This window comes from Propithecus coquereli, unplaced genomic scaffold (assembly GCF_000956105.1).
Source record: "Propithecus coquereli isolate 6110/MARCELLA unplaced genomic scaffold, Pcoq_1.0 Scaffold935, whole genome shotgun sequence".
NCBI classification, from domain to species: Eukaryota; Metazoa; Chordata; class Mammalia; order Primates; family Indriidae; genus Propithecus; species Propithecus coquereli.
Window position 1 is genome coordinate 12825 of NW_012155674.1, and position 18508 is coordinate 31332.

Consider the following 18508-nt stretch of genomic DNA (forward strand, 5'->3'; position numbering starts at 1 on the left):
CCCCATGACGCCTGCTCCTGTCCTCCCACCTCGACTAGAAGCCCCCTGAGGTCCTCACCAGGAGCAGGTGCGGGCACCAGCTTCTCGCGCAGCCTGCGGAACCCGAGCCAGATGAGCCCCTTCTCTTCGCAAGTTACCCGGCGCCAGGGGCTCCTCGCAGCAGCGCACGTGAACTGAGACAGAAATTGGTGGCAGGAGGGGGCCGTGGCTGTGAAGCGGCTTTGGAGCTGTGCGAAGAGTTCGGAGGACTTAGAAGAAGACAGGAAGGTGCGGGAAGTTCTGGAACTCCCTAGAGACGGGCTACGCGGCTGTGAAAATGCTGATGGGAACACGGACGGCGAAGGCCAGGCTGACAGGTCTCAGACGGAGATGAGGGAGTTTTGGGGAACTGGCGCGAGGCTGACCCTGTCAGGCCACGGCCCAGAGCTCGGCTGCCTGTGCCCAGGGACCGTTGGAGGCGGGACCGGAGGGCGACGACCAGAGTGTTGGGCAGAAGGAACTTCTAAGCAGCAAAGTGTCCAGGAGGGGCGAGGCTGCTCCTGACAACCTGGACCAGATACGGGAGCAAAGGAATGACTTAAAGTTGGGAACTTATAATTAAAGGGAAGCAGAGCTTAAAAATTTGGAAAATTTACAGGCTGGGCAGGTCATGGAGAAGGAAACAGTGTTTTCGGAGGAGGGGTCCAGGTGGGCAGGGGAGCGACACTGTCGGGGAGCCCCGTGCAGTCACCGCTGCGGAGCAGGCCCCAGAGGCATCTCAGAGTCCCTCAGGCCGCCTCTCCCAGCGCAGGCTCAGAAGCCTAGACGACTGAACGGTTTTGGGGGCCAGGCCCAGGACGCCCCCACCCTGTACCACCTCAGGACATTGCTCCCCGCAGCCCGGCCACTCCGGCTGGAGCCCTGGGTACATCTCAGGCCGCCGCTGCCCCAGAGGGCACAAGCCGTGCGCCTTGGCCGCTTCCACGCGGTGCTAGAACCCAGCTGCGCGGGGCGCAGGAGTGGCGGGCGTGGCCGCTCCACACAGATCCCAGAGGTGCGTGGGAGCCCTGGGTGCCCGGGCAGAAGCTGCTGCAGGGGCGGAGCCCCCAGAGACTCTACTAGGGCAGCGCCCAGGGGAAGGTGGGAAGGCGGCCGCCACTCCCCACACCCCAGAACGGCAGAGCCACTGGCTGTGAGCACCCTCAGCCCAGAAGAGCCACAGGAACCAGGCTCCAGCCCGTGAGAGCAGCCACGTGGGCTGTGCCCAGCAAAGCCATGGGCCAGGGCTGCCCGAGGCTGCCGGGGCCCACACAGGGACAGGAGCCCACAGAGTGTCCCACTGAGAAACAGGAGCCCACAGGGTGTCCCACACAGGAGCAGCAGCCCACACGGTGTCCCACCAGAAGCCGCGAGTGCCTGGGCTCCCAGCCTCTTTCTATCCCTTCTCCTCCCTTCCTTCCTCTCTGGTCTGAAGATGCCCTGCTCTGCCAGACTCCTCCTCACAACACGTGGATACAGGATGTGTCCTGGGCAGGTTCATACAGAAACAGGACCGTGCGTGTCACTGGGTCTCTGGCGTTTTGAGCGTTCACACGTGAGCTTCCGCAGGGGCCGTCTGTGCTGGCCGTGCAGCAGGAGGGACCCCCAGGGCGGCACCAGCTGCGGCGGGGGCGGGGGCAGCAGGACCGTTCACAAGGTGGGGGCAGAACCCAGAGCGGGTGGTGGCAGGGTCTTTGCCACCGGGCCTGGGAGTGGCCATGTGGGGAAGGTCCCTGGTGGTGAGGGACCCCTGGGAGTGAGCCCACCCACCCGGCCCAGCTCGCCAGTGTCTGGCCAGGGCCCGCATTGGCTAGAAGGGCAGGACTCACCACTCAGGGGGCCCCAGGCCGAGTGCAGGATCTGCAGGGGCGATAGAAACATCCTGAAACACCACATGTCTCTAAGCAAAGCGGGATCTGCCCGCAGGTGAAATACAGGAGCACCAGTTGGTTCCCATCTCTGCTTCCTGCCTCGGTTTGGATATTCCGAGGGCCTGGGATGTCCCCTCTGCCCAGCACCCCTTATTACAGGATTCAGCCCCCGCTCCCACCAGCTTCCCCAAGACGTCTCCCTGGACCGCAGGCTGCGGGGGGTGAGGATCCCAGGCCCACAGAAGCGTCGTGAACGACTCTAGCATCCTGCAAGCTCATCTTGGTTTGGTCATCGGGCAGGTTGCTGACAGTCCAACCCCCAATCATGCGGCTACCTGTGCCCAGCTCAGGACACTGGGTGCTGACCCGTCACTGAACCACAGAGAGAAAGCCCCGCCTGCCCTCCCAGCCCGTCCCAAAGCACCTGGCCTGACTCGAGGCCTTCCGGTGGAGGTCTGCCATGGCAGAGCCCTCTGCCACTCTCAGCTGTGCTTCCTCGGTGATGACCCTGGCTTTGCCATTCCAAGGCCTCTGCCACCTCCATCCTCAATGCCCAAGAACGAGGAGATGCTCCCTGACCCCCCGGAAAGGGCGTTCTCCTGCCCACGATCCCAGGATTAGCCCGAGTGTCGGGGTCAGGGCTGCAGGGAGATAGAGCAGCGTCAATGGGGCGATAAAGGCTCATCCGGAGTGATACGTCACCAGGAGCCCACCTGTCCCAACACCCTGCTGTCTGGAGAAACACGCCGGGATGGATCGTGCTACATGGAAAGGCGGATGCCACGGGCCAGGATGGATGCCCCCACCTCCCAGGGAGACACAGCGCCATGACGGATGCTCCACTAATGGATCAAAGGAGGGTGGGACAATACAGGAGCCACCGCCACACTCATGCATCTTGCGGGGGAGCTGGAGATCCTAATCTCTCAGCAACCGGCTCACCCACATCCATCTTTCTGCCCCCACCCCGCACTGGCGAACAGACAAGCCACGGACCTCGGGGGCCTGGCAGCACATGGGAGGCTTCCAACGGGTGCATGGGGTTTTCTCCATAGGGGTGTGGGGTGGGTGCGGGGTGGGCACCCCGTGAGCTGCTTGGTCTCTGCACCTCCACCAGCCGCCTGCTGCAAGCTGCTCCCCACAGGAGACAGCAGGGGCTTCTACCGGGGTACAGGGAGACCTGCATGTGGGTTCCTCTCCTGTCTGGCCCCCACACACCCCGCGGTGGGTGGTGGTTGGGGCAGGGAGGGAAGCGAAACAGCCCCCTCTTTCCCCAAGTTAGCGAAAGCTTCCACTCCCTCAAGCCACGAGCCAAAGGAGGGTCTGGGGAGACACCGTCCCTGGTGTTTTCAGAGGGGTCTTCTTTGGGAGGGAGAGAGTTGCAGAGAGAGAGGGTTCCAGGCTGGTGCCCTCTGAGTTCCTGCCGAGCTGAGCGGCGGATAGCGGCGCGAGTGCTCCGTCTCACCCGGCTCTGCGCATTGGAGCAAACGCATCTGCCACCCGTCCCGGCTCACGGTGGACGCTGCAAGGCAGTGAAGCCACCTCAGCTGGCCACCGGTGCCCCCTGGCACCCAGAATTAATGCCAGGAGTCAAAGACACGGGGATTTTGTGTCGAGGGTCAGCAAACTTTGCCCAATAGCTCCTGAGACGGCTACCCGAGGGCTGTGGATCTGCGGCCCGGGGAGCCTGGCCGGGGCCCAGACCACAGACCCGGCTGGGCGGTTACGGAGACTCCTGTCGCCACCGCCAGCGTTCCCAGAAGAATGGCAAAGTGAGACAGGCTTGTGGACTAGAGTTTCAGTAATGAACGTTTGAACGTTGCATCCGACTGCCGACCAGTAGATCAGGGGACGCTTGTTGCACTCAGCAGTTCCAGCTTTCGCAGACTCTACGTTAGTTTGCTGGGGCTGCTGTCACCCAGCACCCAGACGGGGTGGCGTCGACGCAGGAATGGAGGCTGGAACCTGAGATCACGGTGGGCAGGGCTGGCGCCTCCTGCAGGCCCTGAGGGGTCTGTTCCCACCTCTCTCCTGCGTCTGGGGGTTGGTGGTGGGCCTAGGTGTTCCTTGGCTCCTAGAAACATCACTCCATCTCTGCCTCTGTGGTCACACGGCGCTCGCCCCGTGTGCGTGTCTGGGTCCACATATCCCCACTTATAAGGCGCCTGCCATGCTGGATTAGGGGCCATCCTCCTGCAGTGTGAGCTTGTCCTAACTAACCGCACCTGCCGTGACCTCTCTCCCCAGATACTGTCCCACGCGGAGGTGTGGCGGTGCTGGGCACCGGGGCTCCACCGCCTGCATTTGTGGGGGACACAGCTCAGCCCACAGCGTGGCCTGTGTCAGGAAGTCCTATCGTCGGCTTTCGGGAAGACAGCAGGTCTCAGCTTTCACTGACCCCTCAGCAGAGCGGCCATTCGAGGGAGGAGGTCGTGGCCAACGCCTGAACTCTTCTATTTTAATTTTGTTTCTGTCACACTCCACTGTTTACCAGGAACATTTGGGGACCTCCTGGGCATCAGGCTCTAGGCTGATGGCTCTGAGTCCTCTGTCTCTGTCTGCTTGTCCCTTGTCCTGTGGGCAACACCATTAACCTCGTTAGTGTCTGATGGCAGCGCCCTGACGACGGCGTCACTGTCCTTCACTGCTGTATGTGGCACCAGCCCTAATAGGTAAACATTTGCTGAATGAAATAACCAACCAATGTCTAGACTGATGGTTTGGAAGAAGATTCCAACTCAACACAGGCACAGCGAATATGTAAAAAAGAGAGCTATGGGGTCCAGGGTATAAGAACTTAGAAGTCACCACTCAGTCCCGACAAAACAAGTAAAAAGCTGGACAAACTGAAAAATCAACAACTGTTCTTAGACTCGCCAGAGACGCGAGGTCACAGGGCAAACCGCTGCCCCCAGAATGGGAGACACAGACAAGTGGATGCAGGGACTCCCACTAGGCTGGAGCAGAAACCTCCGCTAGAGCCGGAGCTGGGGATGGAAGCCGGAACTGTCGTTGGTGCATTGCTGAAGGCTCAGTGAGGACAGACCCAGGAGTCATAAACTCCAGGGGACCAGCACGGGGCACACTTCCATGATGTTTCCCTTGGAAGCCCCAAGAGGTCCTCACAGCCATGAGCAGAGATCTGTGCTCCTGGCAAGAGGAGGGGAAAGGAACCACCAGAGCATCCTGAAACTATTTAACCAGAGCGCCCCTGCTGGGTTCAGCACAGGTAAGCCTACCTGGGGAAGGGAAACACCAACTCGTCCTGTTCCACCTGTGGGGGAAAGACCCGAGAGTCACCTGTGAAGCTCACGGTCCCACTCGGGGGCCTACAGAGCCCTGCCCCTCCTCCCACATCTCACCACCACATTGCGAAAGTCCTGTTCCCAGCAGTTCCTCTCACCCCGTACAGCACCTTTCAACAGAACGCGACGCAGCAGCCCGACAGGCAAAAAGACTGAACCAGCATCAGAGCTGGAGTCAGACGTGGCAGGAATGTTGGACTCATCAGACCAGGAGTTTACAAAGCTATGATTAATATGCTGGAGACTTTAATGTAAACAGTAGGCAACGTGCAAGAACGAATGAATAATGTAAGCAGAGAGAGAGGAATTCTAGCAAAGAATTAAAATATGTTAGAGATCAAAAACATAGTGACGGAAACGAAGATGATGCTACGGCCTCATCGTGAGACTGGGCGTGCCAAGGAAAGGGTCTCAGAGCTTGAGCTGTGGCAACAGGGACTGCCAGAGCTGAAGAGCAGAGAGGGAAGCGGTCAGGAAGAAAAGGGCGGACTGCCTGAGATCGGCGGGATGACCACAGAAGGGGTAACATGCGCCTAGTGAAGGGCCAGGAGGAGGAGAAAGGGAAGAAAACAGAGGTGGTAATGACGAAGGCTTCTCACCAAATCAATGTCAGACTCCAAACCACGCACCCTCAGGACCCCGTGGAAGCTCAGAGAGCACTAGAGTGTAAATGACACACACACAAGGCACCTATGCACGTCACGTTCAAACTTCAGAAAATCAAAGATAAGGAAAACACTTTGAAAGAAGCCAGATTTGGTGGTAGGGGGAACACTTACCTTTACAAGAGCCAAGGTAAGAATTACATTTGACTTCTCCTCAGAACAGCAGGTAAGAAAAGAGTGGGGTGAAATATTTAAAGTTGAGGGGAAAAAACCCACAGATCTCAAATTCTGTACCCTGTGAGACTATCCTTTAAGTGTGAGGAAAAAATAACGAATTTCTCAGACAAACAAAAATTGACTTGTGGACCACGGACCTGTCTTGCAAGAAATGTTACCTGACAGGTCTTTAGAGAGAAGGATGATTATATCGGGCAGAACCTCAGATCTTCACAAAGAAAGAAAGGACATTGAAGAAGAAATGAGCGAAGGTTAAATAAAAACTTTTATTTTTCACATTTTTGATTGATCTAATAATAACATTTCATTCAAAATAAGAGCAATATAATAGGAAAATAATAGCAATAAAGCAATGCTTAGAGGAAAATTTTTAGCGCTAAATGTATATTTTAGAAAGGGAGAAATATCTAAAATCAATAATCTAAGTTTCCACCTTAGGAAAGTAGAAAAAGAAGAACAATTAAGTCCAAAGTAAGCAGAAGAAAATAAACAATAAAAATTAGAGCAGTAATCAAGGAAATTAAAATAGGAAATTAGTAAAGAAAACCAACAAAACCAAAAGCTGGTTCTTCGAAAATATCAATGAAATCTCTAAGCCTCTAGCCAGGCTAACTAAGAAAAAGAAGAGAAAACAGAAATTACTAACATCAGAAATGAAAGAGGGACATCACTACGGATGCCACAGACACTTACAGGATAAAAAAGAAATATCATGAACAACTCTGTGCCCACATATTTAATAACCTGGATGAAATGGGCCAATTCTTTGAAAGACACAATCTGCCAAAACTCACACCAGAAGAAATAGACTATCTGAATAGGTCTATGACTATTAAAGAAACCAAATCAGTAACTAATAACCTCCCAAAACAGAAAACGCAAGGTCCAGAGGGGTCTACTGGTAAATTCTACCAAATGTTTAAGGAATAAATTATTTTTCCTACAATATCGTTCAGAAGACGGAAGCAAAGCAAATACTTCCTAACTCATTCTATGAAGCCAATGTTACCCTGGTACCAACACCAGAAAAATGCATTACAGTTTCTTAAAAAACCAACTACAGACCAATATCTCTCATAAACATAGATGCAAAAATCCTCAACAAAATATTGACAAATCAAATTCAATAATGTGTAAAAAGAATTATACACCACAACCAGGTAGGATTTATCCCACGTGTGCAAGTCTGGTTCAACATTCAAAATTCAATTAATGTAATTCATCACATCTACCGGCTGAGAAAGAAAACTCATGTGATCATATTAATAATTGCAAAAAATTTGGAGTTTTTGTTGGATTTGAAAAAATAACAGCAACAATGTGTGCTTGTATATATGCTTATGTATGCTTATATACAGTGGAATTTGAAATTAAAAACACATTGCCATTTACATTAGCATCTCCCAAAATGAAATTCTTAGGTATGAATCTAATACATATACGTGCAAGATCCATATGAGGACAACTACAAAACTCTAATGAGAAAAATAAAAAACGAACCACATCAGTGGAGAGATATCCCATGTTCATGGATAGGAAGACTCAATATCGTCAAGATGTCACTTCTTCCCAACTTAATCTACAGATTCAACGCAACCCCAGTCAAGATCCTAGCAAGTTATTTTGTGTATATGCGCAGAAAAGTTAACGTAGAGAGATAAAAGACCCATAATAGACCAGTCAATATTGACGAAGTACAAGGTCACAGAACTGACAATACCAATGCCAAGACTTGCTATCAAGCTGCAGAAATCAAGACAGCGTGGTTCTGGTAAGAGCACAGACAAATGGATCGGTGGGGCAGAACAGAGAGTCCAGAGATAGACCCACAGGAATTTGGTCAACTTATTCTTGAGGAAGGAGCAGAGGAAATTCAAAGGGGAGAATAGTCTTTCCAATGATGGTTCTGAAACAAATAGACACCCACAGGCACAGTGATGGATCAAGACACAAATCTGGCGCACTTCACAAAAAATTAACCCAAAGTGCATTACAGACCTAAACATACAATGAAAAGCTATAAAACTCCTAAAAGCTGACATAGAAGGAAACCTGGATAAGCTGGGCATGGCAATGACTTTGTAGATAAAATACCAAGGGCATGACCATGGTCAATAAGCTGGACTTCAGTAAAGTTAGAAGCTTCTGCTCTGCAAAAGTCAATGCCGAGAGAATGAGAAACAAACCTGGAAGAAAATGTCTGCAAAGGACATAGCTGATAAAAGACTACATCCGAATTATACAAAGAACTCTGAAAATGAAGCAATAAGAAAATGAACAACCTAATTTAAAATTTGTTCAGGTCAAAAGACCTGAACAGATGCCTCACTAGTGAAGAAACACAAACAAGCACATGAGGAGATGCTTCACATCACGTCATCAGGGAAATGCAAGTCAAAACCACGTGACACCACCACGCACGGACTAGGACGGCCCAAATCCAGACGCTGACAGCACCGAATACGGGTGGGGACGTGGAGCCACAGGGCCTCTCCCTCGCGGCTGGGGGAGCGCACCACGGTGCAGCCGCTCTGGAAGACAGTTTAGTGGCTTCTTACAAAACCAAACATGCCCTCACTGCAGGATCCAGCAGTCAAGCTCCTTGACTTTTGAAGCCTCCAAAGGGCTTCAAAACTTGCATCCACGCAAAAACCCACACACTGATGTTTATAGCGGCTTTATTCATAAGTTCCAGACCGTGGAAGCCAACAAGATGTCCTTCGGCAGGCGAGCGGCGTGTCCAGACGGTGGAATACTGCTCGGCACTAAAGCGAAGTGAGCTCTCGAGTCATGAAAAGACACGAGGGAACCTTAAATGCAGGTTACTAAGTGCAAGAAGCCAGTCTGGAAAGGGTACGTACCGTGACGCCCACCATTGACATTCTGGAAAAGGCAAAGCTATAGGGAGAGTAGAAAAGTCAGTGGGGGAGGGAGGGGGAGGGAGGAGGAGGGCAGCACAGAGGACTTCAGGGGCGGTGACGGCTCTCTGCGTGATGCTACCCTGGGGGACACAAGTCATTAATTATAACAAACCACCCTCTCCTCACTCCACTGGGAACGGAGACCTGGGTGTGCAAACCTGGGGACGCAAGATGCTGAACCGCGGGTCACAGGGTCGCCCACGTGGGGATGGTGAGTGTGGACCAGCTCACGGCCTCAGTGCCCCTCCCAGCCTCAGTGGCTCGGAGACGCAGCCCTGCAGTGCAGGGTGTTCGACGGGTATCAGTGGCCTCTGCAACACGGCAAGCTACCCCGAATCAACACCGAACATCTAACTCGTCACATCTGTGTCGGGATCAGGGCAGCTCAGCCCCTGGTTCTCTCAGGTCCCTCGTGAGGCACAGGCGGGAGCTGCCATCTCATCTGAGGGCCTGCGGGGGCTGCAAGGCCGCTCCAGCGCCAGCCCCTGCAGTGAGCAGTCCGAGGGAGGGAGGAGGAGGCACGTGCCTGTCACGGCCTCACTTGGGTAGCCTCTCACCGTCACCGTCACCACTGCTGGCCTCGAGTCTCTGGAAGTGAGCCGCTGCGCCCAGCCGGTGTTCTAGAGGGGACTGGGCTCCCCCTGGCCGGGAGGGGTTAAAGCCACCGCAGTCTAACTCTGCGAACTTCCCTTGCTCCACCAGGCCAGCTGGAAGTGCCCTGACCTCGACCTCTCGCACAGCTCACGCTCACCCATCTCAAATGCCACGTGCCCCGTGACACCTCCCAGCCTCCTGCGGTGGCCCCGTCCCTCCGCAGTGCTCCCTAAGATCTCACTGTCATTTGCTGCAGCCTGTCGAATGTGGCAGCTGTACTGACAGGAGGAACGGCTGCAACCACACCCTTCTCTGCACCCACGCCCCGTCACCGTGGGACTGCAGCAGCGGCTCCACGGGACACACAGTGGAGTTTCCTTCCTGATCCTTGCATCAGGCTGGCTTCGACTGGTTTTGACCAATAGAACATGCCAGAAGGGACTTCATGTCAGGGCAGAGCCTGGCCTCGGGGCCTGGGGATCACTGCCCCTTGTCTTGGGACTCTCCCCAGAAGCCACGGGAACAAGCCCCGACTAGCCTGCCTGGGTGTGAGACCCCGTGGCCCAGGGCCAGCCACATCGGCTGGTTGTCCCAACCAAGGCCTCGAACCACCGAGAGCTCAGCACAGACCAGAGACTCCAGCCCACAGGGAACGGCACAAGGGAGCCTGGGGCACTGGACGAGGCCCCCTGCCCTGACACCCGCAGAGCCTCTCTGGGCCAATTCCCCGAGGCCAGCGGTGCCAGGCCGGGTCAGCCCAGGGGAGCGGCCCTGGGGGGCCCATGGTAGGTGCTGGCGCCCCATGGTAGGTGCCGGCAGGGCAGGGTGAGGGCGTCAGGGGACCCCCTTGGTCTCCTCCCCATGAGGGGCCTGTGTGTCTTAGGGGAGCATCTGGCAAGGAGCTGAAGGATCCCCTGTCCTCACTGAGGGTCATCCTGGCCCTCAGAGCCCTCAGTGGAGGCTCGCCTGGTCCCAAAGCATCTTTCAAAGGACTGAGATCGGAGTGCACAGCCGGGCCTCACAGACCCCGGGTCTGAGCCAGGCCAGTCCACAACCCTGGGCTCACAGTGTCCTTGAGTGGGCCCTGGTTTTGAAGGACACCCTTGGCCGCTGTGACACCTGCATTGTTCCTGGCCCAGGGGACCCTGATTGGTGGTGACCAGAGGTGTGCTTAGAGGTCACCTAGGGGAAAACCGTGAGGCCGAGCTGCTTCCCAACACAGCACCTTGGTCCAAGCCCAGGGCTCCCCGCTGCCGGTCCCTGAGCAAGCGTTTCTTTCGTAGGTCACTGGTCCATGCAGCCCTCCCTGAACTCCTGCTGTACCCCGTGGCCCGCGGCCGTGGACGCACACAGAGAGGAGAAGGCTCTGCCCAGCGCCAGGGGACTCAGCCCCGCGGGAGACAGATGGGAAGGCGGGCGAGAGAGGGAGGGCAGGCGGGCTCGGCGTGGGCAGTGCCCGGCCGGGCTGGACACGGGGCTCCGGCCACCCGCTCCCACCCACGTCCTGCTGGGCCTCCTTCCGCACCCAGGCCCGGGCTCGCCTCTCGCGCAGCCGCGAACCCCCACGGCCCAATCTGTCTTCCCAGTGCTGTTTTTTTGAGAGGGAGAACGGAAGGAATGAAACAAGGGGAAGACTAAGAGGGAGATTCCGGAGATAAAAGGCACACGTGGCGACAAAGAAACCGTGACAGTCCCATTTTATTAATGGCTCACCCATATGCATCGGCGGGATAATTAACTATTCACAGGTGAAATTAGCTGATAGGAGTGGCTGTCCGCGGCAATCGGATGGGCCCCGATGATATCAATAGTTTTCAACCGGTGTCCCTGGTTATCAAACCATCACATAAATTTGTCCACTCCCCTCCTTCGGGGGGAAAACTTTAATTATCCGGCCCCGGCGCATGGCAGGTCATTAATAAAACCCAGTTATCGGGCCGCAGGTTCCGGAGTTGGGCTGTTATCCATCTTTTATCTAAATAAACATTTGGGAAATGTCCTTAAAATTATTACCGATACTTTGCCCCTGCCCCCACTGGAAATTTCCAAATGGAGCCGGCTGCGTTTCGCCCCGTCCGCGGCTGCGCCGCACCCCACCCCTCCCACAGGGCTCCGGCGGGCGGGACCCCGCGGCTGCGCCCGCTTGATGGATCTGAGCGACCTGCACATGCAGATAAGGGGCCCCGCGCCGCTCCCCTCGCTGTTGCGCGCCGGCCTCACGGCGTGGACGCTTCCTTTATTTCCATGCCACATACATCAATGACAGAGGGAAGCAGCCACGGTAATATCACGGAGCAGGCCGCGTCTGCCTTCCCCAGGTGCAATAGCCAGAATTCTTTCGTTAGAACAAAGAGCGCAAAAACCCCCAAACGAGCCACGCTTACTATTCCGTTTCCGATAAAGCAATGGTTGTTCTAGGAGAACGTCAAGGCTGGCCTGTTCGGCATCACTGTATACGAACGGCAGACACACCTGCGGGAGGCGTCTGTCCTTGCGTACTGAGTGCTCCAGGGGGGACCTGCACAAACCAGACAAGGCGAGGGACGTAAGGGAAGAGCCACACCGAGCTGACGTCGTTCCCTTCGCAGCCACAGCGGGTTCCACCAAGAGCGCGTGGAGGCAGCCCCCGTCCCGCTTCACGCGCAGCTGCGTGGTGGCCCCAAAGAGCTGCCGGAGAACCTGCTAAATGAACCAAGCACAGCATGAGAAAATCAGAATTCCGTTCCTCATGAACAGTGGCCAAAGGAAGAGCATCGGGAAGCTGCCCCCGCCCCAGCTCTCTCCTCTTCTCCCTGAACTGCGCCGCGGCACAGGCACGGAGGGAGAACGTGGGTGCTGGGAAGGTTGCCGACCAGAATATCCCGGATGACCCAGGCTGCAGGTCCGGCAGTGGAAGGAGCGGCTTCAGAAAGCTCCAACTGCAAAAGGCAGGTTCACACCACAGAGGACCTCCGAGGGCGGGGCCCTCCTTCCTTTCTGTGCAGAAATGTTACAGAGACAGAGAGTCCTCGCCCAGCCTCTCCACACCCAGAGCTGCAGGAGCACCCCCGGTCAAGCCCGGGCCTGGGCCCTCCGGGACACAGAAGCTGAGACGCCCCGAGGATGGGCGTGACCTGACGCTGGCCACATGCCCCTGCCTGCCCACCATGGCCGCGCCAGGCACGGCGGTCTGGGTGGGCGACGTGAGTGTCGACTGCTGAAGGAAGCAGAGCCGTGGGGACAGCACAGAGTCCGGCAGGACAGGGCGCAAGGGGCCCGACGTGGGCTGTTCCCGAGCCCCCCGGGAGGCAGGTGGGCTTTCCCATCTCCCAGTCGGGGCTGTGGGGACTCGGCCCTCTGGCAGTTGACGGGAGCTCAGACACGCCCTGCTGCACGGAGTCCAGACTCTTCCAAGGCTACTCCTGGGTACCACAAAGGTCCCGGACCTGAAACACTAGCGCGGCTCCAATGACAGATATGGGTTCCCCCGCAGCCCTGGAGGCTGGAGTCCAAAGTCCAAAACCGAGCTGTCTCAGGGCTGGTTCCTGCGGCATTTCTCTCCTCGGCTTGCAGACGGCCACCTCCTCTCTGTGTCCCCACAGGGCCGCCCCTCTGAGCCTGCCTGTGTCCTGGTCCCGGCTTGTGAGGGCACCAGTCGGCTTGCACCAGGGCTCACCGTGGTGACCTCACTGTAACCTCATCACCTCCGTGAAGACGCCGTCTGCAAACGCAGTCGCATGCTCAGGCACTGAGAGTCAGGAGTGCGACACGGGACTCAGGGAGGGAAGCACTCAGGCCGTGACAGCCAGTGACTCCGAGCGCGGCGTGTCGCCTGGCAGGGCCACGGGAGCCACTGGGAAGCCAGTGTCCAGGCACAGACTCACGCCTCCCACCCCCCACACACCCCGCTCTGCCGGCGCAGCCGTGAGCTCTGACGCAGGTCACGTTGAAGCGTGGGCGGCACCTCGAGAGTCAGGATGCAAGACGCGAGTACGCGCGTGCACGTGGCGGTCCTGTTCTTGCATGTTTCCACGCAAAGCCCCAGCCCACCCTCCGCACACGCCCAAGTGGACAGCGCATCAGAGGCTGGGGGGCCAAGCAGATTCAGGTCAGTCTGCCGACAGCCTCAGAACCGCTCTGCTTGATTTCGGGTGGATTCTCCTCCTCCGCCAGCCCAGGGCCAGAACCGGGACTCCGGGAGAGGAGTTGCCCGGCCGCCCGTCTGCCCGGAGGTCCTTCCCGTGCCCCCACTCCCGTGGCACACCTGCATTTCCCGCCCCTGGCAGATGGATGGCCTTGGGCCAGCCCAGTTCCGCCCCTTTCTGGCCTGTAGTTCTCAGAACTGTAGAATGTTCAGGAACACAACATCTTGAGACATGGAGGAACTGCCTGGGAGAGCCCACGCCTCCTTCCTCCCTCCCCTGGAGGCAAATGTCCCTTGCACTTTGCCCAGAGAGTCCTGTGCCCTGGGGTTTACCACCTGGTGGGCCGCCTCTCGGGGACCCCTTGGCTGCGGTGTGCATGGGGCACGCACTGCGCAGACTCCGTCCTCCCCAGGCAGCTGTCCTGAGGCTTGCAGCGCTGGCACACCGGGGACCCGAGGCTTCTGTCATCCCCTGCCGCCAACGCGCAAGAGCGAACCTGCGTCTTGCACCTTGTTGCATGTGAGCTCTGTGCCCCCAGACCCGAGCAGTTTGGGAAACAGGCCTGGGTGCGGGCGGCGGGGGTGTTCGGTCTCCTGCTCCCAGCGACTGGTGCAGCAGCCACCTGGCCACCAGCGAGGCTGCTTCACACGCACCTTCCTCAATCCTGGCTTGGACGGCGCCTCCTCCCCGGGGCCTGAGGAGCAGTTGTCTGCCGAGACGGGGAGCAGCCCTGCGCTTCTGCGTCAGATGTAGATGCGCGTCAGAGAGCAGCCCGGGCAGGCCCCGGAGCACAGACCCGGTCCCAGCACTCCCTGCAAACTGGCCTTGCCACATTCCCACCGGTGGGATCCCCGCAGTTCACACCAAAGCCACACTCGCTGGCCTCTGCGGCACGTGGAGACAGCCACGGACAGTTTATTCACGCAAGCGGTGGCTTGGCCTGGACTCTGCCCCTGGTGTCTGGATTTGCCCGGCCAACACGGCGGCCGCCAGCCCCCCCGTCCCCCAGCCTGCGGTCCGACGCACAGGTGCTGGCTCCGGAGCCTGCACAGAGACATAATAAGGGTGTGAATTGGCTCCATATCAACTCGCGTTAGTACAAGGTGAATGATCGCATTTTGGAGAATCTGGGTTAAATAAAAAGTATCATTAAAATCAGTTTCACCTGCTGCTTCTCACTGAAGTTGCACATGTGGCTCATGTCATGGGGGTCTGTGAGTCTCGGGCAGAGGAGGCCCTTCCGCTCAGCGAAGTACTGCGCCAGCCACCGTGGGAGAAGCACCCTGGGGCCACCAGCCCTGTGCTCAGGGCAGCCCAGAGCTGCACCTTCTCTGTGCGTGTGCCCTCGCAGAGGAGGTGTGCGAGGGAGAGAGGAAGGGGCAGAGCACAAGGCTGGGCAGAGCCCACGGGGCTCCTGGGCAGGTCTTTCTCCAGCCCCTCCCCTTCCTCTAAGGCAGATGCCCCAGAGGCCTGTGCCTTCTGCGAGGGGCTGTGGGAGACAGGCGCAGGGAACCGATCTCAGCACAGTTCTCTAGGAGGGTAAATCAACACGGGAAGGAGAGAGGCAGAGACAAGGGGACCTGAGCTGCACATCTGTCCAGGGCTGCCACCTGCAACCTTGAAGCGATGCCCAGGGAAGGGCCTCCTTTTTCTTGAGATGAGGCCCTCACCCCACCAGGCGCTAATGGGACTGGCATGGATGTCCCTCCATGCAGAAAGTCAGCAAAAAAGTAGGGACTTAGGCTTGGACTTAAGGTGTCTGCAGTGGCGGGCTTGGGGTTGTCCAGTGCCCTGTGCCTGCGTGGCAGCTGTGGCCCCATCGGGCAAGGCTGCTGCAGAACGTGCAACTAGGGGTTCTCGTTACATGTGGACACAGGTGGTTCGACCACTGCAGAACTTCCTAATTCAGAGAGGAAATGGTTAACACCTGGCACGGGTGGGCGGGGCACAGGTGACTCCCGAGGCTGCTGGACGCTCACGCAGGGCTGAGGCACAGGGCGTGCGAACAGTCCCCGTCTCTGCACGCAGAAGCAAGCCTCCATCCCTCGCCCCCTGGACACAGCTCTGTGTGGTTGGAGGGAGCCATTTCTGTCCTTTCTATAACCCCATCTTCCTATGACGCTTCTTTGTAAAATCAGCTTGACTTAAAATTATAGCTGCCTGTGAATCTGGAGCATGTGCGCTTCTGCTGCAGGCTCCACCTGCTATATCGGGGCATTTTCATGTTTACATTTGAAGACCGCTATTTCTTAGGTGAACCGTCTCTTACTTTGCAATTATAGCTGCTCTGCATGCTGCGCAGTGTCTTTGGCGTTTATATAATTAAAGAGCAGAGATTCTCTCCCTTGGCTGCACAAGGTGAAAACGTTAGCTATTTCCACACTTCAGAGGCCCAGCTGCTACAAGCATTAAAAATTACTTAAAACATAAATTTATGGCACTGTGATCACAATGAATTGTGTTGCTGTAAATGAATTGCACTGTAAATTGCTGTTTTAAATGAAAATATGGCTTATTAGGAATGACAGGAAAGCAATACAGAAGGAAGTCAGGCTCACAGAATTGTCTCCAAAGCCCGTCCCTGCAGCACCTGATGGCAGAGGACGTGCCGGCAGCTCCTGCCCAGCTGCTCGGTTTGCGGGTGGACCCTGCGCCCACGTCCCTGCACTCCCTCCAGACCCACTGCCCTCCGCAGTCCTGCGCGCTCACCAGGGGTCTGCGCTGCGCGGTGCTCTGAGGTGCAGCAGGTGCCCGGAGATGAAGACCCTGCCCCTCCCTCAGACAATGGTCTAATGGAGGACCGGGCTCCGCGGGTGGGTGGTGGGAAGGGACAGTGACTGAGATGCCCACGGGGTCTTACCTGGGCACCAGAGAGGAGGGCAAGAACGTCCAAGGGCACAGAGAGAGAAGCGATCGAACCTGATCAATTAATCTAATCGTTGAAACCGCAGGAATTCAGAACCTTGGTGTTAGGAGGAGCCTCTACGAGGTGAAATGCAACCCTTCCTTGCCCCTTTGCGACGTACCCCCTTCCTTCTGCATCCCCTGTGTCTTGGGGACACAGATTCAGGTTTTCTCCCAGCTAAACAACCTGCAGATCATGTGTTCAATTTGGACATTTTAACTGGGAACCTCGGGTGACTTCCGGGGAAGGTTCACGGAAGCGTGGGCTGGGGCAACCTACTGGGCACACTCAGAATGGCCCTGGCATGTGGGGACTGACGGAATCGCAGGAAGGAGGTCGACCCTAATGGGGGTATTTGTCAAATGGAGGCTTGATTAAAAGGCCAATGTAGGTTTGTTAGAGGTTTGTGAACACTGGAGTGAAATGGTGCTGGAAGTGTTTTAGGAAGACTCGTTTCTCAAAGGGAGGGTGACCTGGAGAGAGACGGTGTAGACTCCCAGGAACTCCATGGATCCTCATCTATCCATCATGGTACAAGCTAACAGCTCCGGACAAGACGCTGGGGCTGTTCAGGCTGAAGAAGGCTTGGGTGGCCAGGAAGTCATGCTCAGAGTCTGGGGTGAGGCCACGGTGGGCCGGGCTTCTATGCAGTCTCTAGGTAGGAACCTTGTCCAGAGGAGGAGTCCCCTGGTCCTTCCACATACTGCCACACTCTGTTCCAGCTGCTTCATCACATGTCGGTCCAGAAATTTAGATGTAATGGTGGGAAAAATGCTCATGAATTTATTTCTACCTTCCTCGACATCTACGTGACAACTACTCAATGTCAGGTGTTCTGTGAGGCACTGAAGAAGCAAACAGTGGTTCTCGCCCAAAGGAAGCCCCAGTTGAATAAAGGGAGACACACAAAGTGAAAATACACATTTAAAAAGCACATCCGCTTGATCCAAGTCTGTACAAGGGCTGCGGGTCCACAGTGCCGAGACCTCTCCAGGGTGAGGGGAGTTGTTCCAAAAGCCTGAGCAGGGAAAGGACCCTCAGATGTAGCCTTGAGAGACGTGCATGGCTTGACCCAGAAGATGGGAACAGGGACGTTCTTACTGGCAGAGGGAGAAGGGAGAACTTCGAACTAAGAGAGAGGTTGGAAATGCAAGAGACAGGGAGTAGGAGCCCAGAAGAAAGGAGGCATCAGCCTCAAATGCTCCTTGGCAATTCTTTCTCTGAACTCAGAAGAAAGAAAGGAGAGGGAACACAGAGATGAAAACCAATTTAGATGTGTCTAGCACATTTATGGGGATTAAGGAAGTTTCCATTTTAAACCCTAAATAAGTCTCTGGGTCTTTTTCCCCCCGAGAGAGAGAAGCAGTGAGGTAGAGGGCTCAGGAAGAGCATATTCTTGGAAAAATTACATCTTGTTCTTCTTCACTCACAAGTAGTACAGGTGAGATTCACCACTGAGTTAAAAGTGATCGGAACTCTGGGACAGACTGTGTTAGGAAAGAAAAAAAGGTAATTTGAATAGCACTGGTAACTTGAAGAAGAGCATAGCAATGGAATAGTTTGAGGGGGAGAAACAATTTCAAAGAAGGTAACTTTTGCCTTTGTCTCATAACTTCCATTTGTCTGAATTTTTTTTCTCCTTTAAGATGAAACTGGAAACTTTAGACAGTTTTTCTGGGTATACAAAGCAAAAGTTGAGAATATTTAGTCTCAGCACTTTGAAGATGTGATTCCATCAACTCCTGGCTTGCATATTTACAATGGAGAAGTCAGCTGTCAGTCTAATCACAGACTGTCATAATCTGTCAACTGTTTATTAATCTTTATGAGTTCTTTAATCTATCTTTTCTCCAGACACTTTTAAGATCTTCCATTTATCTCTAAATTTAACTATATTGCATTTAAGTGAAGATTTATTTTTATATATT